The sequence below is a fragment of the Macaca thibetana genome, chromosome 18 (genome assembly GCF_024542745.1).
Source record: "Macaca thibetana thibetana isolate TM-01 chromosome 18, ASM2454274v1, whole genome shotgun sequence".
Classification (NCBI taxonomy): domain Eukaryota; kingdom Metazoa; phylum Chordata; class Mammalia; order Primates; family Cercopithecidae; genus Macaca; species Macaca thibetana.
In genome coordinates this window covers 10,532,399-10,559,144 of record NC_065595.1, presented here as the reverse complement: position 1 = coordinate 10,559,144, position 26,746 = coordinate 10,532,399, and the positions used below count along the sequence as shown (strand labels likewise).

Here is a 26,746-nt window from a genome sequence, read left to right as displayed (position 1 = left end):
AAGAAGCTAAACACATGGCTGATGTAAAGTATAGTCTTTAAAAGTATTAGGAGGTTAATTCAGAAACATTTATAACATGCTACCAGTACTCGGGGCTTTGATATTGCATGACATCCCACAGTTTTTAAGATCTTGGAAATAAGTAGTCTTGTAGGTGTTAAATTACAAAGTAAATAAAATGTAAAAGAGAAGAAAAACTTGGACAAATGTAAAAGAGTGGCCCACGGAGTCACTTAACTTTCTTACTGGCATCAAGACAAAGTTATCTTCTTTATGAACTTTAAAACCAGTAGACACTGAGATTGCCAGCACAACTTTTACAAATGTGGGGGCCAGTGAAAGGCATCATTCCACATATGCCAAACACAGAGCAGAAATGAGAAAAGTTTGGTTAATGAAACAACCCCATCGAAAAGTGGGTGAAGGATATGAACAGACACTTCTCAAAAGAAGACATTTATGTGACCAACAAACATACGAAAGAAGCTCATCATCACTGGTCATTAGAGAAATGCAAATCAAAACCACAGTGAGATACCATCTCATGCCAGTTAAAATGGTGATCATTAAAATGTCAGGAAACAACAGATGCTGGAGAGGATGTGGAGAAATAGGAATGCTTTTACACTGTTGGTGGGAGTGTAAATTAGTTCACCCATTGTGGAAGACAGTGTGGCGATTCCTCAAGGATCTAAACGAGAAATACCATTTGACCCAGCAATCCCATTACTGGGTATATACCCAAAGGATTATAAATCATGCTACTATAAAGACACACACACACACATGTGCTTATTGCAGCACTATTTACAATAGCAAAGACTTGGAACCAACCCAAATGCTCATCAATGATAGACTGGATAAAGAAAATGTGGCACATACACACCATGGAATACTATGCAGCCATAAAAAAGAACAAGTTCATGTCCTTTGCAGGTACATGGATGAAGCTGCAAACCATCATTCTCAGCAAATTAACACAACAACAGAAAACCGAACACTGCACATTCTCAGTCATAAGTGGGAGTTGAACAATGAGAACACATGGACACAGGCAGGGGAACATCACACACCTGGGCCTTTCGGGGGATGGGGGACAAGGGGAGGGATAGCATTAGGAGAAATCCCTAATGTAAATGACAGGTTGATGGGTGCAGCAAACCACCATGTCACATGTATACCTGTGTAACAAACTTGCATTTTCTGCACATGTATCCCAGAACTTAAGGTATAATAATAATAATAATAATAATAATAATAAAGATTTAAAGTATTTCAGTTGAATTTTCCAAACCAGTGAAAGCATGCCTCAATGTCTTGATTCCTCAGAAATTATTGTAATACCATTTCAATCTGTTTGAATCTATATGTCAACACAAGAGTTTTTACTGTAACTTGTCTTGTAAAGTAGACTGATCGTAGGAAATAGTACGTTTTAAATTGTGAACAGGCTTTGTAAATTAATATGTTGGCATCATTTGTGATCATTATAATTTGAATGTAGGGGTGAGTCATTTAAAATTATATCACATATTTAGAAAATCACCAGGCACCCAGTGATTTGGGGTGGGGGTGTAAATGTTAAACATTACCATTAATCTTTTCTTATTTTGTCAAATTATATTCCTTTTTGATGCTTACTGACCATGTTACCCTACAACTTGTCATTTTCTCTAGGATCAAAGAGATAAAAGAAACTTGCAAGAAAAATATTATGTAAGCCATCTTGTACTTTTTATGTAAATTCTTGGAGCAATTAGGAAAAAACAGCTATATATTACTGCTCTGTAAATGAAGCTATTTCATTTCAAGCATCAAATAGAAGAGTGTTTCATTTGTTTCCTTTAGGTATTTAAAATGCAAATAATATATGCAGTGAAAGGAAAAAAAAAGTATGTGCATATATAAAAATCATTTGATTCATGAGAATTTAGTGATTTGACCCTGAATTTCAGATAGTAGTGGAAATAATTTACTTAGAAACAAATCAATTTCTATGCAAATTCACAAAGAGGTTTTGTTTTACAGCTGTAATTAGAAGTGTAATGGAATAATCAAGCACCCTTCAGAATTTGAAATTATTTTAAAATATTCTGCTCATGAAAATTTTATGGTGAAATCAGCCCATTTTATTTATAAAATGACATATTGTCAATGCATATTCTCTATAAAATATGCTATTTCTTTAAATTAATTACAAAAGTCTACATGATACTTGCAATGTGACTTTATAGTTATTCCTTTCACTGTGATCATATACTGGGTTAGACAGAAGTGGCTTTTCTCAGCCTCATTTCGTAATTAATCACTAAGAATTTAAACAATGAAGAGTTCAAAATCCATATATTTGGGACAAGTTAGGGATTATAGTAATGGATCACGGGTGAATTATTTGCTGAAGAGTCAATGCACACACACACACACACACATACTTACTTTACCCTTGATAAACATAATGCAATGAATAACAGCTGTAAAATACATGAGTAAATTGTTTACATAAAGTTGCATAAGCTTTCTTTCATCACCTCATGAAGATCCTGCTTTCGCACAACTGAAGACAGAAACAACTAATATTATTACTGCAGAGACAATAATACTGCAGTGGTTAAACACACACACACACACACACACACACACACACACACACAGCTTCCAGAGCCAGCCAAGGTTTAAATCCCAGCTCAGTCACCTTACAGCTGTGTGAACTCATGTGAGAATGATTGTCAGTCTCTGACTCAATTCCTTCTACTGCTGCAAAATGAAGATAATATGGCCACTACCGTTGTTACTACCATTAATCAAAGCTCACATTTATTGCTTACTTATTTAATCTTAGGTATTAGACTGAGTACTTTATATATCTCATTGAATCCTCATAATAGCCCTGGGAAATACATGCAACTTTCATCCTTATTTTTACAGAGAGGACATGGACAGGTTAAGTAACCTGAACAAGACCACACATTTAATACGTGTCGGAGGCAGGAAATGTATGAAGGAGCTATTGAAGAAGGGTCTGTGAAATTGAGTTAACGTGCAACCCTGCTACAGCCTATCTCAACCTATGCTTCCATTCTTACATAACACATATCTACCAACTCATACTTTACCCAAACATCCTAGGGGATTGCAACATGGAGCAATTATCAAAACTAAAACCCAATCGGGGATAACATGGCATGTACATCTTAGCTGCCCACAGCATGGACGTTTGCCACCTGAAGCTGATAGTCCCCCTAACGACATATTGTTTTATAACAATATGTCCTAAATCCCACCCTGGAAACAATGTTGATCAATACTATTGTTTGGAAACAACACTCCTGTCACATTTGCCATCATTTCTAACACTACCACAAACAATATGTTTATTTGTTGATAGTGTCAGTGTCCCCTAACAAACTATAAACTTCATAAGACACTGACTACCATTATGATTTTTTAAAATGTTTTGTTTCCCTGGAAAATAGTGGGTGCTCGAAAATACTTATTGGCTATAATTGAATATACTGAATTGAAGATATTATGAATGATTTACTTGAGACAGACAATGGCACTCAAGAAGCAGGATTCTGTCCATCAGGCAAAAAAAAAAAAAAAAAAAAAAAAAATCCTCATCAGCCAATGACTGTACACAATATAATTGTTAGAAATGTGTTTGCATCGGATGCGTTACTTGTTCTGTTCCAGAACAGGCTATGTTATGTGTGGTTAAAAGAAAAGAAAAAAATTAGGCTGGGCTCAGTGGCTCACGCCTGTAATCCCAGCAGTATTGCTTGAGCCCGGGAGTTCAAGATCGGCCTGGGCAACATTTCCAGACCCTGTCTCTACAAAACAAATTTTAAAAATTATCTGGATATGCTGGTGTGTACCTGTGGGCTCAACTATTCAGGAAGCTGAGGAAGGGGTATTGCTTGAGCCCAGCATGATTGCACCACTGTATTCCAGCCTGGACAGCAGAGTAAGACCCTGTCTCAAAAAAGAATCAATCCCAAATGTCAACAGCTGGAAACAATTATGGTTTATTTCTCATTCACTACACCTGTCAAACACTAGTCATCTGAGGAATCTGCTCTGTATTTTCACACTGCTGATAAAGACATACCCGAGACTGGGTAATTTATAAAGAAAAAGAGGTTTAATTGACTCAGTTCCACATGACTGGGGAGGCCTCACAATCATGGTGGAAGGCAACAGGTACATCTTACATGGCAGCAGACAAGAGAGTAAGAACCAAGTGAAAAGGGAAGTACCTTATAAAACCATCAGATTTCATGAAACTTAGTCACGACCAATGAGGACAGTGTGGGGGAAACCGCCCCCATGATTCAATTACCTCCCAGCAGGTCCCTCCCACAACACGTGGGAATGATGTGAGCTACAATTCAAAATGAGATTCGGGTGGGGACACAGCCAAACCATATCATATTCCAATAAATCTCCACTAGAACCACGGCTGATGGGGCAAACCCTGTCTGCATTCCTTTGCTAGGGCTTCTGTAACCAAGTAGCACAACCTGGGTGGCTCAAAATAACAGAAATTTATTCTCTCACAGTTCTGGAGGCTACAAATCTTACACCAAGGTGCCAGCAGGGTCATGCACCCACCAAAACCTGTAGAAGAGAATGCATCTTTGCTGCTTTTAGTTTCTGGTGTTTGCTGGCAATGTTTGATGTTCCTTGGCTTGTAGCAGCATCACTCCCAGTGATGTCTTCCTTATCACTATGCATTCCCCCTGGTGTGTCCCTCTTCTCTTCTTATGAGGACATCAGTCATAGAGGATTAGGGGCCCTCCCTACTCCAATATGACCTCATCTTAACTAATTACATCTATGACTACCCTACTTTGATATCAGGTCACATTATGAGATCCTGGAGGTTCACACTGCAGTATTTTTTTTTTCTTCTTAATAGAGACAGGGTTTCTTTCTGTCACTCAGGCTGACGTGCATTGGCATGATCAATACTCACGGCAGCCTCAAACTCCTAGCCTCAAATGATCCTCTAACCTCAGCCTCCCAAGTAGCTGGGACTACAGGCATGCAATAACATGTCTAGCTAATTTTTAAATTAATTTTTAAATTTTTTGTAGAGATACAGTCTCACCATCTCGCCCATGCTGTAATCCCACTCCTGGGCTCATGCAATCCCCCTGCCTTGGTCTCCCAAAGTGTTAGAATTACAGGCATGTGCCACCACGCTCGGCCAAAACTTTAGTATATCTTTTTGGGAAATACAATTCAATTCATAACACCATCAGAATGTTGATAGTTACTGTGATGAACTGGATGTTTGTGTCCCTCCAGAATCTGATTGTTGATGTCCCAACCCCCAATGTTATGGTATTTGGAGGTGTGGTTTTTGGGAGACAAGTAGGTTTGGATGAGGTCACAAGGGTTGTGTCCTCATGTGGGATTGTAGAAAAGGCAGGAGAGCTCGCTGTCACCACGAGCATGCACCAAGGAAAAACCACGGGAGGACATGGTGAAGAGGCCGCTGTCTGCCAGCTAGCAAGCAGGCCCTCACCAGACACCAACCCTACTAGTACCTTAATCCTTGACTTCCCAGCATCCAGAGTTTTACAAAATAAATTTCTGTTGTGTAAGCCACCCAGGCTATGGTATTTTGTTGTAGGAACCCAAGCTGACTAACATGATTACATAGGAAAAGGACAATGTAATGAACTGTGCACTATCTGTTAATTATTTAACCCAGAAGGGACACACAGGACTTCCACTAGGGTTACATTGCTAGAGCATAATGCCATCATTGTTCAGTCAAATGTTCTCAACACTAACCATATCCATTAATGCTGGTCCTACTACAACCAATTCTGTCTCTTCATCTGAGGGCTTTCTCTGGCAAATGGCTTCTGTTCTGCTTCAGCAAAACAGACGTTAAGGGAATTTATGCTCCCAGAATAGGCTCTCAAAAAATAACTGATCAAAGTTGGTGAGTAATGTAAGGAGCTGACTTGCTATTTTGTTGTGATAACTGTGAGATGCATGTGCTATGCTGCATCTCAAAGCTCCCCAGTGGAATTAAGCCCTAGTTGCCTGCGATGCTAACATGCTTGAGAATTCACCTCTTAATTTCTTCTTTCACTTCCACCATCTTGTTTTTCTCATTCCCTTCCTCTGTTCCTTCAGAACACCTCCAAATAAACTGTTTGCACTTGTACACTTGTCTGCAGGTCTGCCTCTTCGGGAATCCAAACTAACAATCAGACAAAGCAAATCACATGGCCAATCCAGACTGTGAAGGAGATAAGGACCTGCCATTCTCATATACATCTAGAAATAGGAGCACAAGAATATTTTGTGAACTACCACAGTGACAGTTCGTTCCTTTCCCGCCAGAACTTACAACTCTTATGTTGTTTTTGTTTTTTCGGACCTTTTAACACAATGTTGAATGGCAGTGGTATTAATTAGGATCTGTATTTGTTGGTTTTCAAGCTGCTGATAAAGACATACCCGAGACTGGGTAATTTATAAAGAAAAAGAGGTTTCATGGACTTACAGTTCCATGTGTCTGGGGAAGCCTCACAATCATAGCAGAAGGCAAAAGGCTTGTCTTACATGGCAGCAGACAAGAGAAATGAGAACTAAGCAAAAGGGGTTTCCCCTTATAAAACCATCAGATCTCATGTGACTTACTCATTCCCACAAGAACAATATGGGGGAACTGCCACCCTGATTCAATCATTTCCACCAGGTCGTCCCACAACATGTGGGAATTATGGGAGCTACAATACAAAAGGAGATTTGGGTGGGGACACAGCCAAAATAGGATCTTTTCCTTTTTCTGGTTTCAGAAATTATTCTAATGATTAACAATTATGGCCGGGCACAGTAGCTCATGCCAGTAATCCCAGCACTTTGGGAGGCCAAGGTGGGAGGATCACCTGAGGTCGGGAGTTCGAGACTGGCCTGGCCAACATGGTGAAATCCTGTCTCCACTGAAAATACAAAAAGTAGCTAGGCATGATGGCAGGTGCCTGTAATCCCAGCTACTCAGGAGGCTGAGGCAGGAGAACCACTGGAACCCGGGAGGCGGAGGTCTGGGCAACAAAAGTGAAACTCTGTCTCAGAAAAAAGAAGACAAACAAGCAAACAAACAAAAACCAATTATGTTTTTTCTGTTAGATATGCTTTATCAAAATAAGTAATTTTCCTCTAAACCCATTTTACATAGCTTTGATTCCTCTCTCTATTCAACACTGTCCTTCTGTCTTCCACTCCTGTCTTAGCTTTGATACCATAGAAAAGGGAACCTTGGAGCAAAGTATATATATTAATACTTTTTGGATGAATAAAATACCTGTGCAAGCACACTGAGGGAAAAAGACAAGTAAAGCGGGCAAAAGAGAAAAAAATGTGTGTGTGTGTGTGTGTGCGCGTGCACATGTATGTGTTACAGAACCAGCTATACAACCTCAAAATAAACAAGCTAGGCACTTGATCATTTTGGATAACTCTCTAGAAGCTTGATGGAAACATCCAACTGCAAAAGAGCTGGAGCCGGGGAAGGAGGAGGATTTGTCCTCCAAACCTGTGACACCTACTTCCCACGCTCCAGCCGGTAGGTAAGTCGGAGCCTCTCTGGATTCATTTGGAAGTGACCTGGTCAATGGACCTGCCCCAGATGCCCTGATGAGGCTTGTGAGAGACTGTGTTGAGCACAGCCCCTCAGCCCTTGGGGAGCTGAGAAAATCATATTTGAAGATGAAGCTGTATCTGCAGCTAGAACCTGGAGAGGCATCAATTTGATCTAGGACACTCCTCCTTACTCTCATCTTCTCCTCCTTTCATCCACTCCCACATTTTGAAACATATAATTATATTTTTCTTTGCCTTCCATTAGAGTAATATTATAGTAATTTATTATAAACAAAACTGATACAATATTGCAATTTATTAAGTACTTATTGTAAGCCAAGTACTCAGCAAGGCACTTTTTAAATTTTATTAAATTAATTTTATACTAAAAGGACTTTTATGCAATAGAGATACAATTATCTGCATGGGTTCACATAAATTATTTTACCTCAACTCAGTAGTATAATTATGCCACAAATATAACTTGGGGGGGCTGAATAATATTTTTCTTTTCATTGTTTTAGCTTCTTTCACTCGTTGATTTTAAAGTTTAACCACTGCTTATACAGAAAACAAGGCACCATATTCAGTTAAGTCAAGCTATGTGTCCCTTTATTTTGTATTTTTGTATATTTTAATGTTTTTATCCAAGTTATATAATCAGAAACAGTCAGTTCTGTGTATATTTAACATCAACTCACTAATAGTTGTACCATTTTTATTTTTCAGACAAAATAGTGTTTAGAAAACTTTTTATATCACTTTGCTTCCTCAATACTACTTCGTGGAAATACCTCTTTTTAGCTGGTTTAGCTTACTTATATTTAATGCCTTCATATACTCTTGAGTGTATTGTAATTAGTATGAACATCTCAGGATTGATGGGTATTTACTTGGTTTTTTGCTAGGGATTAGTATGAACAAATTGGATACAATCAATTTTATTTATATCTACTCCTGTATTGATGATAGTATTTCTAAGGGATAGAACCCTAATAGCGGGATTGCAGTATTGCAAGATATCCATGCATTTGATTTCAATGAAGTTGCCAGAATCGAATTTGAGTAAATACTCAATCTAAAGGCAAACAAAGATTGTCATGTAGCTGGTTAATGAGGTTGAAGCAAGTCCTCGTGACAAAGCTTGGACAAACTTTGATCAGGTTTCTGAACCTTCTCCTAGGCCCATCTGTGCATTTCCTTGTAAAATTCCATTATAGCAAAGATCCCTGCTAAGTCAGTTTAGCAAGAACACCTCCATTTTTAACCCCTAATTATTCTCGATATCTGATTAAGTTCCCCATCCTCCAGTATTCCACATGTGACGTCTTATAAGCCTGACCTCTTTGTAACTGGAATCCCCCTCACTCCGATGTGTTTTCTCTTAGCAATTTCCTATCCATTGACCCCCACACTGCTTCTAGGCTGTAAATTCCCACTTGCCTATATATGAATGAAGTTGATCCCAATCTCTCTCCCACTGAAAGATCCCACTGCAGTGGCCCTTAAACCTATAGTATGGTGCTGAGTAAAATCTTCCTTACTGTGCATTAACAAGTATCACTGAATACTTTTTCTTTCACACTGGCAAGACTCAAACATATTGGGCAGTGTAGTGTCAGTGTGGACTCTGGAAGCCAGCTGCCTGGGGCCATGATTATGATCCTCCCACTCTTGGGGTGTGATCTTGGGCAAGTTACACATACTTACTTATCTTTCTTCTACCCCAGTTTGCTCATCTGTAAAATCAGGATAATACAAGTACTATTTCATTCAGTTGTTGTAGGAGTTACATCAGCGTTTTTGAAAAATGCTCAGAAGAGTACATGACACAACAAAAATGCCACATAAGTATTTCACTACTGTAATGATCATTATTATTACTATCAGCATCATTGTCATCATGTTGGACCCAAATGTCAGACTTCTTTTTTATGATTTATTTCCATTCAATGTGAAAAGATAATAACTTTTTTTTTTTTTTTTTGAGATGGAGTCTTGCTCTGTCACCCAGGCAAGTGTGCAGTGGCATGATCCCGGCTCACTGCAACCTCCACCTCTCAGGTTCAAGCAATTCTTCTGTCTCAGCCTCCTGAGTAGCTGGGACTACAGGCACGTACCACCATGCCTGGCTAATTTTTTGCATTTTTAGTAGAGACAGGGTTTCACCGTGTCAGCCAGGATGGTCTTGATCTCCTGACCTTGTGATCTGCCTGCCTCGGCCTCCCAAAGTTCTGGGATTACAGACGTGAGCCATCGTGCCTGGCCAGATAATAACTTTTATCTCAAATCTGAGTTTGTTTTAAGCACCTTCAGCACTACCACCAATGTTTCCCCAGATACAGTTAACGTCCTGTTATGTATCCCACAGATCTCCCACAGACTTTGCCTATAGCCATGGGAAGCTCACAAGTTCCCACCCCAGTTACCAGCATCCTTATGCTTCTCTTGAGCTTAATCAGCCCAAGCTCAGGAAGTCCCAGAACTGCAGGGAATTTGCTGTCTCCTCAAGAGAAACGTAACATATAGGCCCCAGATTCTTTGACCCCAGGAGGAATAATTCTGAGGCCCGTTTTCCATGGTTCTTAAGAGAGCTCCCCAGGATTGCATTCAAGTTGCCAACAAGAGTAACCATCTCCATAACATACCCTTGGTTGGTTCCCCAGATCCCCCACCCCCTTCTCACATTCTCTTCTCCCACACCTGAGCTTTCTGGGATCACCTCCCAAGTAAACTGCCTAACCCTAAGTCTTTGACTGAGGTCAACTTAAAGAGTGCCTGAGGTAAGAAAACCTCAATGCTTGAGATAAAACTTTTTATTTTTTGCCAGAAAGTACATGCTAGATTACCTAGCTTTTTTTCCTGTGGGTTTCTTTGTTCTATTGATTTTAAATGTGTGTGCATATATTGATAGATGGATAGACTTAGATATATATATAGGTATGTGTATTTGTATACATACGTATTTGTGTGTTTATCAATCTCTTCAATATTTTTGCCTGTGCTTTAGGACTTTTGTTGTTGTTCTTGTTTGAGACAAGGTCTTGCTCTGTCACTCATGCTGGAGTGCATTGGTGCCATCTCAGCTCACTGAAACCTCTGCCTCCTGGGTGCAAGTGATTTTCATGCCTCAGCCTCCCCAGCAGCTGGTATTACAGACGTGCACCACCATGCCTGTCTACTTTTTCTATTTATAGTGGAGATGGGGTTTTGCCATGTTTCTCGGGCCAGTCTTGAACTCCTGAGCTCAATAATCCTCCCACCTCAGCCTCCCAAAGTGCTGAGATTTCAAGCATGTGCCACTGTGCCCGACTTTGCCTATGCTTTAAATAATGTTTGTATTTAATCTACCAAACACTTACAACGTAAGAAAACAGTGACCATACTTGAACTTATCAGCCACTTATTTAGTCAGAAATTATTTGTTTTTTACTCCCTAGAAATAATGTTTGTGTGTATGTGGATTCCATTTAAATCTCTTTAGGCGTTCTCACTATTTTTCTCAAGCTGCTTACTTCTTCCAGCAGCTTTAATCTGCTCTGCCCTCAGGCTATCTGAGAGAATATTTCTCTGGAAATCCATTAAGGATGAAGTCCAGAGAGCACCCTAAGTGCAATAGTTCATCCGTGGTAGGAGTCCACACAAGATTCTGGGCAGGGGCTGTAAGCTAGGGGTTATTAGACTATCTATCCAAATTTTGAAGCCCTTCCTATTCTCAGGCTGTTTATATTTTCCCAGGCTTGGCTCCCATAAGCTCCGTCTTCTCAGTGTCCTCATGACCAGAACGATCAGACACACACACAGTGGTTTGAACTTGACCTTCCTTTTTTTTTTGATGACACAGATCATTGTGGATAAAACTCTTCCCAAGATCTGTAACTTCCTATTCCCTTCCCAGTGTCTTCCAATACCAGTCTCCAGAGATTTATTTATCCTGCAAATAGAGGAACAAAAGGATGATACCAGCTTTTTCCAAGCAACCCACAGAGATGATCTCAAAGCTTCACTTGCATTTAGTAACCCCTAAGCCTTGACCAAAGATTAGCCAGAAGATGAGAGAGATCAGAGTTGTCATGAAAGGGGAGGAAGGGTCAGTCAGTGCAACATAGTTCCATCATGCCCTCCTTGAGGACACTGGGCTTTTATTCCTTTTTGTTTGTTTTTGGCAACATTATTACAAAGCAAACTTTCTACCAGGGCAATAGAACATAGTTGTTAAGAATTCAGTCTCTAGAGTAGGATTACATGGATTCAAGTCACAGTTCATCTACTTACCATCTGTGAGATCTACACTCCATAATTTAAACACTGTGTTTCTGTTTCTTCTTTAAAATGTGAATAGCAGTAGTTACTGCTCACAGCCTCCCATAAAATATCCTAGAATAAAGATCACACCTCTGTAGCAGATTCTAAACAGTTTGAGAATAAATTACCACTATGTAGGTCAAAACATCAACTTATAACTGAAGGTCGGTTGAAGTGTGTATCTTGGTAAGAAACAGATGTCAAGTAAACCTCAGAATTAAACACATTTAACGGCCATTTTTCAGCAAAAGAAAATATGGCATCACTGTGGGCAGCTGATGCTCTAAAGGACAAAAAGGTGGTATTGAATGATGCACACCTAATTATGTTTCGCAAGTTTCCCAGTTGATTAAGTTTCTCCACCTCTCTGTGGGTGGAAAGAGTATGTGCAGTGGCTTTAAGTCATTTAGTGAAAACCTCTCTTCATGACCACAAGGGAAAGCAAGAAAAAGTGTTTCTGCTGTCACACTGAGGTTAGCATATATCTGAGACAATTTCTGTTCTGGGAATTCTTCGTGCCTAACCATTTCCCTGTTGTAAAAAGGAACATGGCTCTTCCTGAGGTTGGAAGAGAGCCTGGCCTCCATCTCGCATTCATTAAATTGTTTCTCTTAAACTCAGCCCTGGTCCTGTGGATGCCTTTTTGGGACTTGTTCTGGGGAGATTAGATTTAGCCCGTGATATGGTTTGGCTGTGTCCCCACCTAAATCTCATCTTGAATTATAATCCCCGCAATTCCCACATGTCATGGGAGGAATCCGGTGGGAGGTGATTGAATTATGGAGATAAGTCTTTCCTGCACTGTTCTCATGATAGTGAATGAGTCTCACAAGATCTGATGGTTGTAAAAATGGGAGTTTCCCTACACAAGCTCTCTCTTTGCCAGCCACCATCCGTGTAAGATGTGACTTGCTCCTCCTTGCCTTCTGCCATGATTGTGAGACCTCCCAAGCCATGTGGAACTGTAAGTCCATTAAACCACTTTTTCTTCCAACTCTAAGGTATGTCTTTATCAGCAGCTTGAAAACAACTAATACAGTAAATTGGTACCAGGAGTGGGGTGTTGCTGGAAAGATACCCAAAAATGTGGAAGTGACTTTGGAACTGGGTAACAGGAAGAGGTTGGAACAGTTTGGAGGGCTCAGAAGAAGACAGGAAAATGTAGGAAAGTTTGGAACACCCTAGAGACTTGTTGAATGGCTTTGACCAAAATGCTGATAGCAAAATGGACAATAAAATCCAGGCTGAGGTGGTCTCAGATGGAAATGAAGAAATTGTTGGGAACTGGGGCAAAGGTGACTTTTGCTATGTTTTAACAAAGAGACTGGCAGCATTTTGCCCTTGCCCTAGAGACTTGTTTTGAACTTGAGAAGGGTGACTTTAGGGTATTTGGTGGAAGAAATTTCTAAGCAGCAAAGTATTCAAGATGTGACTTGGATGTTGTTAAAGGCATTCAGTTTTATAAGGGAAACAGAGCATAAAAGGTTAGAAAATGTGTAGCCTGACAATGCCATGGAAAAGAAAATCCCATTTTCTGAGGAGAAATTCAAGCTGGCCACAGAAATTTGCATAAGTAATGAGGAGCTGAATGTCAGTCTCAAAGACAGTGGGGAAAATGTCTCCCAAGCATGTTAGAGGTCTTCACAGCAGCCCGTCCCATCACAGGCCCGAAGCCTAGGAGGAAAACATGGTCTCTTGGGCCAAGTCCAGGGTCCCTGTGCTGTGTGCAGTCTAAGGACTTGGTGCCCTGCGTCCCAGAAGCTCCACCCATGGTTAAAAGGGGCCAAGGTACAGCAAGGGTGCAAGCCGCAAGCCTTGGCAGCTGCCACGTGGTGTTGAGCCTGTGGGTGCACAGAAGTAAAGAATTGAGGTTTGGGAACCTCCGTCTAGATTTCAGAGGATGTATAGAAATGCCTGGATGCCCAGCCAGAAGTTTGCTGCAGGGGCAGGGCTCTCATGGAGAACCACTGCTAGAGCAGTGTGGAAGGGAAATGGGGGGTTGGAGCCCCCACACAGAGTCCCTACTGGGACACTGCCTAGTGGAGCTGTGAAAAGAGACCATCATCCTCCAGACCCCAGATTGATAGATCCACCTACAGCTTGCACTGTGGACCTGGAAAAGCTGCAGACACTCAATGCCACCCATGAAAGCAGCCGGGGAGGCTCTACTCTGCAGAGCCACAGGGGCAGAGCTGCCCAATACCATGGACACCCATCTCTTGCAACAGTGTGACCCAGATGCAAGACATGGAGTCAAAGGAGATCATTTTGGAGCTTTTAAGATTTGACTGCCCTGATCACGAGGTCAAGAGATCAAGACCATCCTGGCCAACATTGTGAAACCCTGTCTCTACTAAAAATACAAAAATTAGCTGGGCATGGTGGTGCGTGCCATAGTCCCAGGTACTCAGGAAGCTGAGGTATGAGAATTGCTTGAACCTGGGAGGCAGAGGCTGTAGTGAGTTGAGATTGTGCCACTGCACTCCAGCCTGGTGACAGAGCAAGACTCCATCTCAAATATATATATATATATATTTGACTCCCCCGCTGGATTTCAGACTTGCTTGGGGTCTATTCGTTTTGGCCAATTTCTCCAATTTGGAATGGATGTATTTACCCAATGCCTATACCCCTGTTGTGCCTAGGAGTAACTAACTTACTTTTGATTTTGATTTCACAGGCTCATAGGCAGAATGAACTTGCCTTGTTTTAGATAAGACACTGGATTGTGGACTTTTAATGCTGAAATGAGTTAAGACTTTGGGGGATTCTTGGGAAAGCATGATTGTCTTTGAAATGTGAAAACATGAAATTTGAGGGAGTGGGCAGGGGTGGAATGATATGGTTTGGCTGTGTCCCCACCCAAATTTCATCTTGAATTGTAACTCCCACAATTCCCATGTGTTGTGGGAGGAACCTGATGAGAGGTGATTGCATTATGGAGGTGAGTCTTTCCTGCCCTGTTCCCATGATAGTGAATGAGTCTCATGAGATATGATGGTTTTAAAAATGGGAGTTTTCCTACACAAGCTCTCTCTTTGCCTGCTGCCATCCATGTAAGATGTGCCTTGCTCCTCATTGCCTTCTGCCATGATTGTGAGGCCTCCCCAACCGTGTGGAACTATAAGTACATTAAACCACTTTTTCTTTCCAGTCTCACGTATGTATTTATTGGCAGTCTGAAAATGGGCTAATACAGCCCCTCTCAGGTCTTTAACATGTATCAGAAAAATACATTCTGAAAATCAGCTCCTCAGACACCTCATTTCCATTCTATTCCTTCTTGTATTAAACTCACATCCAGTCACAAAGTACTGTGAGCTTATGAGTAAGCAGTAAGATAAGATGCATAAACACAATACATAAATTCTAATTAATAATGTCAGTTGAGATATTCCCCCAGTTTTAATCCCAGGCAATGTAAAAATTTCCGGGAAGAAATTAAAGGTTAAATATTTAAACCTTTTTCAAGTTAAAATCTAAAGATAGAAAGTTTGAAGCAATTAAAATCAATTATCTTGTTTTTAGAAGCTTAAAATCTACAATTTAAAATTCTTGTGTTATAATTAAGTCAAAATATTATCCTCCCAAATTTCTTACTCAGTTTCATCTCACTAACAGGCATTCTTGATGGCTGCCTAAAAGTGTTCCTTGCAGTAGCCAGAGACAGCTTTCGCATCTCTCATGCTAATGGATATGCATCCTACAAGGCCTGAGAGATTAGAGACGCAACAAACCTCTCAAGAGTTTAAAGTTTTCTTGTTTTGTTTACTTTATTTATTTATTTATTTTTGTAGAGATGGGGTCTTACTATATTGCCTAAGCTGGCCTTGAACTCCTGACCTCAAGCGATCCTCCCACCTCGACCTCCCAAAGTGCTGGGATTACAGGTGTGAACCACTGTGCCTGGCCAAGTTTCATATTTATTGACTGAAAAAGCATCCACAAAGTACACAAAATTACTAATTTACCATATCCATTACTATACATGTTTTAAAAACATATCATTAGCTTTGATAACAATATTCCTGGGCATATTTACATTCCCAGAACCAAGCATTTAGTTTTACCAAAGTCCCTAGCAGAAACTAAAGGAAAGGGGGGTCTGCAGAGATAATCTTCATGGAGTTATCCTGGCTAAAATGACAATCAGTTCATTCCTGTTACTCAGAATCCATGCCCTATAAATTTACATTTGTTTGGAAGCAATAACCCTGCAAAGCAATATTTTTGGCACTATACAATCATGAAATCTGAAGGAAGGTTCATTTTGTGTATCTATGTCCGGTCTTATACACTGGCATTGAAATGCTTCTAGTTTCTTGGAAGTCAAGAAAGTTCCAAAGAAAAGGGCATCAGTCAACAGGTAATATTTGTGGTGCTTTTTACTTTATAATCAAAAGTGGTAATTGCTATTTATCCCAACTCACCTATAGCTGCTCAAATGTTATACCAAGGTTATCATCTCTCTGAGACAGCATCCACTATTTTCCTGAGCGGGCTTTTTCATTCCTGGGCTACAGTGGCTCATTCCACTGCCTCTTACTATGGGATAAATTAAAGCCTGTGAAACCTGCCTGTTAATAATTGGCTCTCTTTCATCCCTTTACTTGTTTCAGTTGGAAAATCTCCTTCAGACTTCTGATCTGGAGCTGCTATTTCATGCTTTTGAAACCTGTGCCAAAAGGAACCTAAGAGGAACTGATACCCCTACTTGTTTCCTTTAAGACATGGTCCTTTTCATCCACTTTTTCAATATTCCAAGCCTTAAAGTACATTATTTTACATTGCTACTTTTTTCCTCTACAGTCCTGAAATGTGCTTCTCATGTTTAATTTCTCTGCCATTTCCTTATTCTTTTCAGGAGGGTTCAGCTGGATCCCTATGAATACAAACATTTCTAACTGAGTCACCTTCCCTCTCTAATATATGCAGATTGTTTAAATTTTAATTGTATATGTTTGTGGGATACACTGTGATGTATTGATACATTATACATTGTGGGATAATTTGTTTTTCCAGAATGGAGACTTTTTTCCCTTTAACTTTTTGTGTATTTTGTGCCCCATAAGTTTGTTTCCTCAAAATATTCTTTCACATTTTGTCCACATAGTAAAATGGTTCCAGATCTTTCAAATGCTTGTGGGTGGTGAACCTTTGTTCAAACTGATCTTGTTTTCATCATTTCTCTGGGCTAGGTAATGCCCTCATGCCATCATCTATCCAAGTCGGAACACAATTTGCCATTGCCTGCCTTCTCCCCTTTTCACCTTGTGTGTACTTTAGAGTATTAGTTCTGTAAGCATAGTAGGCAACTTGCTGAGGGTAAAACTATAGGCCTAGCTTCAGTGGCTATACTCTCCTGAAATTACCTAAGAAGACCTTGATTCTTTTTCACTGATACTTCTGGACTTCTCCCTCAGACCTGCACAGAGAATTTTTGGTAATCACTTGGCAAAGCCGTCACAATGTTTGAGGGATGGTTCCTCATTTGGTTTTCTTATGGAATCCCTGTTGTAAAACCCCTTTTCAATGATGTTCTGAATTATTTGGGGAAAAGCCACTCCCATGTGTCTTCTTTGAGGACAAATAAGCCTTAGGTTTATGTGGGTCATAGGTAAAGATTTTGTCTTCTAAAAAATAAAACACATATTTTACTCTAAAAATTCTCTAAAAGATTTCTCTCAAAGAGCAATTGGTTATGGGGGCATTTTCCCCATATTTATATCATCTCTGGCCTTCAATATCACACCAGATTTTTCTCTTCAAATCTGTTGTCTTTATTTTAGGATCTCCACCTATTTGCAACTGGAATTTCCCTCTCTTAAATATATTTTCCATTGTTTCTATTGCTCACATTATTTCCCTCCTCTTGTTCTGATAGTAAGCATATTTCTCAAACTACTTGTACCCACAATTTGCATAATTTTTTCAGATTGTTTCTCTAATACCAAAATGAAATACTGTAAGGGCCCTTATTCTTTTCTATTTAGGTATTAATAAAATCTATTACCTCTGTATCAGTGATCATAGTTGAAATCTTGAAAACCTGAGGAATTCGAACTGCTATAATTAACAAATCCCCAGACACTTCACTGTGGTACGTATGCCTGTGTATGTCTGTGTTTGGCAGGGACGGCCACCACATAAATATGACTGAGCATAGATGAAAACAGGATGTGATGGGCTCTGCCCTGAGGTCATTGCTTTGCTGATAATATTCTGACATGTGGACAGTGTTTGCTTGTTGGGTCAGCAGACACCAAGCTTCTGATAGGTACTGACAAGACTGCTGGGAAGCCCAACCCTAGCACCTCTCTTGTGGCCTGTCCCCTTTGGGAGGACATAGTGTGTTGTCCTGAAAAGGAGGCCACCCCTCACCCCATGGAAAACAAAACAAAGCAAAACGACATGGTTAACTGCAATCACAGGTCCAGGTCAAGAAGCAAATGGCTGACTCAGATCATTTCATCTAGGACACAGCAGTCGAAAGACCACTTCTCAATGCCAAATACTCACTTGACCTAATATAAACCTCTACAGATTCTTTGGGTCAAAATACCCTGCCTTACTCTGAAATTCGAGATTGCAACCTCAGAGCTCAACTCCTGGCCGTACCCAAAGCCACCCACGTGACTACCATAGCCCCCTAGATGTTGAGAATTTGTCCATTTCTAGCCAATGTATGTAATGGTGGGAGTCTCCAAAGTGCTCCTCCAAAAGTACACCCTTCTTCTTTATCACTATCCTGAACAAACTTAAAAATGACATAAATATAAAACAAAATATCTCATTTTTTTCCTAAAAGACGCTAAGTCAAAGAAGGTTGTCTGAGAGTATGAATCAGGTTGCAAGGCCTCTCGCTTGCAGGCTTCTTGGGAGCACAGCAAGCAGCTTCTGGCAGAGCAGAAGGAGGCTGCAGCCCAAAATCCACACTCAAGTTCTCTCCTCTCTGTTAATGATCGGGTGAGTAAGACGGCAGGCAGAAGCCCTCTGCGTCTAGGGAGACGCTCCTGCTCCCAGAAGCCTGCTCTCCATCTGACTCCACCTCAGATGTGAGGAGCAAATGAATTAAAAGTTACAGTAGATTTATTTAGACAAGTTCCAGACAAATAATAAGCATTCTATAAAATCAAACTGTTTCTTTTGTTTGTTTCTATGTTCTGCAGCATTAGACAAACTACTGCTTCTTGAAACAATAAAATCAAGGTTAAAATGCTTTGACTTGCTGTAGCTTTCAGGTCTATCTTTGATTACCTTTTAATTCCATTAACAGACATGGCCTCTTTGAAATTTTGTCTTTTTAGCCTTATACAAGAAGGAAATCCTACCATTTGTAACAATTTGTGTGACCAGTAAGATACTAGGCTGAATGAAATAAGTCGGTCACAGAAGAACAAATACTGCATGATTCTGCTTATGTGAAGTATCTAAAATAGCCACACTCATGGAAGCAGAAAATAGCATCATTGTTGCCAAGGGATGGGGCAAAAGGAAATGGTGAGTTGCTCAAAGGGTATAAAGTTTCAGTTATGCAAAATGAATGAGTTCTAAAGGTCGGCTGTGAAACATACTGCATGTAGTTAACAATAAGAGATTGTGCACTTAAAATTTTGTTAAGAGGGCAGGTCTCATGTTAAGTGATCTCACCATACACCCAAACACACACACAGAGGGACACAAACTTTTGGAGGTAATGGATATGTTTATTAAGTAGATCGTGGTTGGATTTTAGGGATACATGCACATGTCCAAACTCATCAAATTGTATCATTAAACATGTGCACTTTTTTTTGGTATGTCAATTATACCTCAGTAATGCCACTAAGAGACAAAATGACAGAAAAAGATTCTGTCTTTTCTTGGAGCAAATTAGTAGTTTCTTAGACAATTATCTACATTGTACTATACTTAGACTTTCAGACTCTTGACATTTCTTGTGGGGAGCAACCTTACAAGAATTTGTTTTTGGTCTACCAATTTTGTTTATATGTTGTTAATTTTACATTTTTAAAATTGATATCTGTGCTTGTCTCTATTAATTTCCCCATTTGACTTATTTATGTATTTATTTTGTTATTCTATTTCAAACTTATTGAGCTAAATTCTCATTTGTATTTTATTATATTTTCTAAAAGTTTGCAATTAATGCAATCTATTTTCCTCTATGCATTGCTTCTATCACATAGCAATTTATAAAACAATGTACTCTCATTTTATAATTTATATTGAAAGAGTAAAAACTGGTCCAAAACTAAAAGATTGAAGATTAGCTTGGATTGGAAAAGAAAAATGAAGTCCCACCATTAACGAGCTTTGGAGACAGACACAGACAAGGCCAGAGGCAAAGTCCACAGGCAGCTACTTACCTCCCAAGATCACTCAGTGGCTATGAAATGGTGTAACAGCCTGGAGTGAATATACTTTTATGTCAATGATGCCCCCAGACACACTTTGTTCTTCCTATTTAGTGGAAGGAAGTCTCAACTGTCTCGACGGAGGGAGGAGGGAAACAAAGAACAAAAGGGACTAAGATGGCGTATTTCCGGGTTCTTCATCACCAACTTTCCCGCGCCCGGGGAACGACACAGGTCAACTGCGCAGGTGCAAGCTGACGTCCGACCGAGGAAACCGAAACCTACCTGGCCGCGCCTACCACACGGCCCCCGACCCGCCCATGTCGGGCCTACTGCCCTCCCACTCCCAGGCCCAAGACATAAAGCCGCTCCGGGCAGACACGCGGCGCGAACTTCCTCGGCCCCTCCTTACATGCGGACCCAGGAACTTCGCCCGAGAACGCCGGAGCGACTTCCTCGATTTCCTTGGCCTCCACCGCGGGAGACCGGTGAACTTCGCCCTTTCTTCTTTCACATTGGCTAGCTAATAAAGTTTCTTTTTACTTTGCCTACTTGCCTTTTCTCTGGCGCCTGCTCTGGTGGTCGCACAAAACAAATCATCAACTAGTTGGAATTATATATGATTCTAATATAATAATTCTATATAATTATTCTAATATAATAATTCTATATATAATCTAAAATATATTATTGCTTTGTTTTCACCATATCAATGCAATTGTCTTCCAAGTATTTCCCCTTTAAGAAGCATAAGTCCTAAATCAAAGTATTGAGTGAAAAAAAGCTCGTTTCAGAATGGAAGTTAGTGCTTGCCATTAAAAAGAAAATGGTGACACAATTATATTTGGATTATTTTATTATTTGCCTAGAATTCACTGTTTAAAACTTATTAGTGTATACTGTATTTTTTACTAAAAAGAAACTTGTGATCCCTCATCTTGAAGTTCTGGAAAACAGCCCTGGACAGAATGACTATTTCTTTACAATTGCATCGAACCCACTTATGGAATATAGAGGTAGAACTGTAAGCGGAGAAGAGGATGACGTTTGAAAAGTCTAGAGAGATTTGAACTTTTCAGCTTAAAAATCAGCTGCAGCTTTAGAAAATTGCCAGAACAAATATTGCCAGAGGCTTCCTGTAGCCTCCAGAGCAAGCCAAAGGAGAATTCTCTCACAGAAGTTGTTATCTGAGTCACAATTCTGATCTGACTTCCTATATTGAACCCACAAAACATAAGGCTCTACCACACGCCCCCTCCCCCACCCTTTATTTTTATTCAGGGTTGCTATGGCAATCTTCCAAACTCTAATTTTAATCCTAATACATAGACTGTCATTATAAACATTATCAAATTTGAAGTTGTAAATCCTTCAGTCAGAATCACCAGCTGGATGCCCAAAATGAAAGTAGTTTGTAACAGATACTCAAATTTGTTGAAGAAATGAACAAGTCTACTGGTAACATAGTTAATATCTGGGCTAGCTACAGACCAGTACATGATCTATTCCCATCCACACGTCCTCCAAACCAGGGGTACCCAGTCTTTTGGCTTCCTTGGGCCATATTGGAAGAAGAATTGTCTTGGACCACACATAAAATTCACTACTGCTAATGATAGCTGATGAACTAAAAAATATGGCAAAACATCTTATAATGTTTTAAGAAAGTTTGTGAATTTGTGTTGGACTGTATTAATAGCCATCCTGGGCCGCACTTGGCCCATGGACCACAGGTTGGACAAGCTTGCTCTGAACTATAATCCTGCTTCATTTGGTTATACATGAATTACCATATAAAGAATTGTAAACTATATCTTATTTTCTTCTCTTTTGAGCTTCTTAATAAGCAGTATATTTTAAAACTACTTTGTTCCTCATACACATGTCTTTTTTACTCAATGGATGTTGTTTTACTGACTCATTTCTTACGATTTCTCTTTTCCTTTACCCTTCTTCCTCTCCACAACTTTTCTTCTACTTTGCTTCCTTTTCCCTTCTGGTCTTGGACCTCAGTAGCAGCTAGCCCTGCTTTATCCATAACACATCTAGACTATGCTCACCAACATTTTAACGGAGTAGTATGAATACTACTGTCTCAACTTGCTCAAACTCAGGCTGGCTAGCAGGAAAGCCCACAGGAAATGGGGAGAAAACTGTTTCTAGTTGATGTAGATCTGCTGAACAGACATTCTCTCGTCTCCAGTGTGACAGTCCCAGTATGCTGGTCAGCATTAGACCTTTGACTGGACAAGTACATTCCCAGATACCTATACAAACGCATTCTGAAGTCAATATCCAATATGTTGTAATAGCTGGTAATAATGGTCTTAGAATAATTCTCTACCATCTTCCACAAACTAATGAACATTTTCTTGTTTTCAGGATGTCTTCTGTTTTATTAATTTATTTTCACTACGACAAAGAACTTCAGCATTAAACATCTTTGCACATAGCATTTATTACCAGTTCCATTATTTCTTAATTTTCATACCTAAAATAATGGGTCAAAGTGACTGTGTATTTTCAGTTTTGTCACATGCAGCCACATTGTTCTCTCCAAGTGTTAGAGTTAATCCCATTTCCTCTGGCAGGATATCAGAGAAAGGCAGGGGGAGGGGGCGTTATAATTAGAGGGAGATAAACCCAAATCATGTAAGAGACTTTGTAGGCCCACGAGAGGAATTCAGGTGGATTGTAAGTTCAATATAAAAGCATTGAAAGATTTTAAACAGAGGAGTGACATAATTTTAAAAATATTACAAAAGCACTCTGACGTAAATTGTAGGGGATGGTTTTGGGAAGGCAAAGGTAGCAGCAAGATAATATAAGTTTGTCAGTTATTTGGATCATGAACATATTTTGAAATGAGTTCATAATGATTTAACCTGCATAATATACCATATGTTTGTTTTTAATAAATGGATTACAAAATAAATGTCTATAAAGCATAAGATGTTAAGTTACTCTAAACAAACAAAATGAAATGCATTTACCAGGGCTTTCCTAGAGGAATCTGTTCGTTATAACTCAGTCTGAAATAAATCTTTCTCTGTGTTATGTTCTCATGTCAAGCATCCTGCTTTTATTTTACATCATGGCACTTCTCTGATTTTCCTTTGTCTTTATATTTTCCTTTGTTTTCTTTTGAATCATTTCTGGGTCCGTCCTCCTGTCAGACCCAACCTCCAAGGCTGTCTGTTCCCAGTGTATACACAGGATAGAGACCAGTGTGAGTGCAGGACGCACAATACACACGGCTAAGCATTTGTTAAATTAATAAATCAATATCGGTATCTAAGAGATTAAAGAGAAAAGACTATTTGTCTTCATTTTCATAGCTCTTAGAGAAAGACATTGGTGGACACTTTTCAGATATAAATGAAAGAAATTACAGAATCCATTGACTTAGAAATACATTTTAGGCAAATGAATGCATCGTTCTTCTATCTCATAAGCCTGTATATTAGTCTTGGAAAATGGCTAATGCAGATCTATTTTAAGCTGACAACATGTTTATGGAATATAGTCATTCCTTTATTATTATTTGAATATAGTTTGTCTATCAAAAAATAATTTATTTTCTAAATGACTTTTGCCTCCAGTCAGCATTCTTCTAAACAGCTTGTCCAAATGGTTATAGGGAGATAGGAAATTATTATTGCCTTTGAGAAGTAAATAGAAATTAAAATATGTTGGACATATATATGATTGAATATGAGGACAAGGGAAGAGTTCCAATGAATTCTGATATTGTTAAAATTGAAATAGAGAACTGGGGAGTAAAAACTTTGCCTAATAAGCCTATTGCTAAAATATCAGAAAAGTTAGAATATTCATGTCTGTTGGTTGCTTCCTGATGCTTTTAACGAGACACCATGAGATAAGCTGAGGCGACACTTGGCCAGTTACCGAGAAAGATGAAAAGGAAATACTTTTGCTAAAAAAGGCTCTCTCTTTTCTAAGGATCCAATTAAAGTGACTGAGAATCCAGTAATTTGCGGCGTCACAAAATTGGAAAAACCAACTGTATGTTTAACCCAAGGAAGAGGAGATATGATTCTAAAAGCCGTCCCAATTGTACCAATCTAATTAAGAGTGTCTCCTTCTTGCCCTAGCCTCTTATTTCATATGACCTCAAGATGCATACCATTAAATTGGGGGGAAGAGGATGGGCAAACACAAAACCCAGGAAATAAGAGAGGGGATTCATCAGGTTTAAGAACTACATATATGATTAACTTGATGTAGAGTTTGCTAAAATAAAATAGACGTTAGCCTGCAAAAACTTACAGTTGTATTGACACAAAATTACAAACTTTTATAAATATTGATTGTTCAATTATTAACATTACCCTCTGCCCTATTTCTGCACCAGCACCCACGTGGCATCTCTGTCATGAACTTCAGATTAGACCACTGAGGATCATGGATAAGGAAGAGGCTCTCAGAGTCTAAGGAAGACAACAGACAAGTGAGTTATTCATACACAGCAAAAAAAGAGGAAGCTAGGGGGAATTCAACAAGGAGGCAGTGTTCGCTAACTGCCATAGATTGCCGACTCTGTCTCATTCTTTCTTTTTCTAAAAAGATGTATGCTTGTTCCTATCCCATCACCGTGTAACCAATGCCATGTTCAGTTCTGACACACTGGTATAAAACTTTTAGAGTTCTTGCTTCCTACTGATGAGAACTAAATACAATCAACAAATAGGAAAAATTCCAACTACTTATAGACTCTGAAAAGTAAGTAAAACAGATTGTGATGAGGAGTCAGAATTTGGAGAACCGATTGCATGGATGTTAAATTTCTTGTTAGGCTTTTTTGGTTTTGGTTTTGTTTTTATTTTTACCCAACAGTTTTCTCCAGAGGTGGGTCCCATTAACATAGTGGCAGGCTGGCAGTGATGTCTAGAACTTCAGGAGAAGTCTCATGTCTGGTCAGAGAAACCAGCAAAGAAAGACCTTGCATTCCATAGAGTACAGGAGAATCCAGAGCACTGAGAAACAAAGAAGGGCAACTCTAATTTTGAATATGAACATGCTCCAGTCTCAGTCTCACCCTTAAGCTACACATATATAAGACAGACACAAATCAACACAACGAAAGCTTTGAGAAGTGATGATTCTTTGAACCTCAGGGCAAGTATTAAATTAACACATGAATTATGCATGTACAGAGCAACCCAAGCCAAAATAGCAAAAGTTAGTAGAAGTGAGATTTAAGCCACTCACAAGGTCTCACATTTTTGTTTTTGAATGTACTAAACAGCAAACATTTTGAGAACCGACCAGAGATTTGAACTACCACCCACAAAATGCAAGACAGAAATTATGGTCTAAATCTGACCAGGTTGGCTTCTGGCTAAAACTGAAATATCAACATTTCCAGAGGATTCTAACAGAATGCATCATCTTAACATAATATTCAAATGTGTAGGATACAACTCAAAATTACAGAATGTACCAAAAACCAGAAAAACATGACCAAATCCCAAGGGAAAAGACAGTCAGCAGATTTCAAATGTGAATAATAAAGATGTTGAAATTGTAACAGCAAGATTAAAGAGCTTATCAAACTATGCCACCTTTGGCTGGGCATGGTGGCTCAACCCTGTAATCCCAGCACTTTGAGAGGCTGAGGTGGGCAAATTGTGTGAGCCCAGAAGTTCGAGACCAGCTTGGGCAACATGGCAAAACTCCATGTCTACAAACAATAAAAAATTTTTAAAAAATAGCCAAGCATGGTGGTATGTGCCTGTAGTCCCAGTTACCTGGGAGGCTGAACCAGGAAGATTTCTTGAGCCCAGGCAGTGGAGGTTTCAGTGAACTGTGATTGCACCACTGAACTACAGCCTGGGTGACAGAGTGAGACTCCCCAAAACTGTCACATTTAAAATTAAAAATAAAATAAGACTTTTCAGCAGAAAAATTGAAACTACAACAAAATAATTTAAAAACTAAAAAATACAATATCTAAATTTTTTAAGTCTCTAGTAGCTCTCAATAGCACAACAGGAGTAGCAGAGAAAATAATCAATGAACTTGAAGATAGTACGATAGAAATCATGCAAACTGCATAACACAGAAAATGAAGCGACTCAGGGACCTGTTGGACAATATCAAAAGATATAAATGTGTCATCATTAACAAAGAAGGAAAACAGAAAGAAATTGGGGCAAAATTCTTATATAAAGAAATAATAACCAAAGTTTAACAAATGTAGTGAAACATACACGTTTACTGATCCAAGTTGCTCAGTGAATCTCAAAAAAAAAAAAATTAAAAATTAAAACCCTGCATACGTTATACTCACATTTCCCAAAACTAAAAATAAAGGGAAAAGTCTTAAAAGCAGTCACAGAAAAATGGCACTTTCTAAACTGGGTGACTGCAATACGAATGATCACAAATGTTTCATGCAAAGCATGGAGGCCAGGAGACAGTAGCTTTCAGGGAAGCGGGGGAAAAACACTTTTAAC

The 26,746-nt window shown here is 39.3% G+C and overlaps 1 long non-coding RNA gene across 1 annotated transcript in view; it reads right to left on the bottom strand.

Annotated features, from left to right (window-relative positions):
• Positions 1-20,475, bottom strand: part of LOC126941346 (uncharacterized) — a 62,201-nt gene extending 41,726 nt beyond the window's left edge. The window contains exons 1-2 of the long non-coding RNA XR_007721267.1: positions 20,280-20,475; positions 11,881-11,982 (exon numbers count right to left, since the gene is read on the bottom strand). This is a non-coding gene — a long non-coding RNA (uncharacterized LOC126941346). The remainder of the gene's footprint in view (positions 1-11,880; positions 11,983-20,279) is intronic.
• Positions 20,476-26,746: the final 6,271 nt, after the last annotated feature.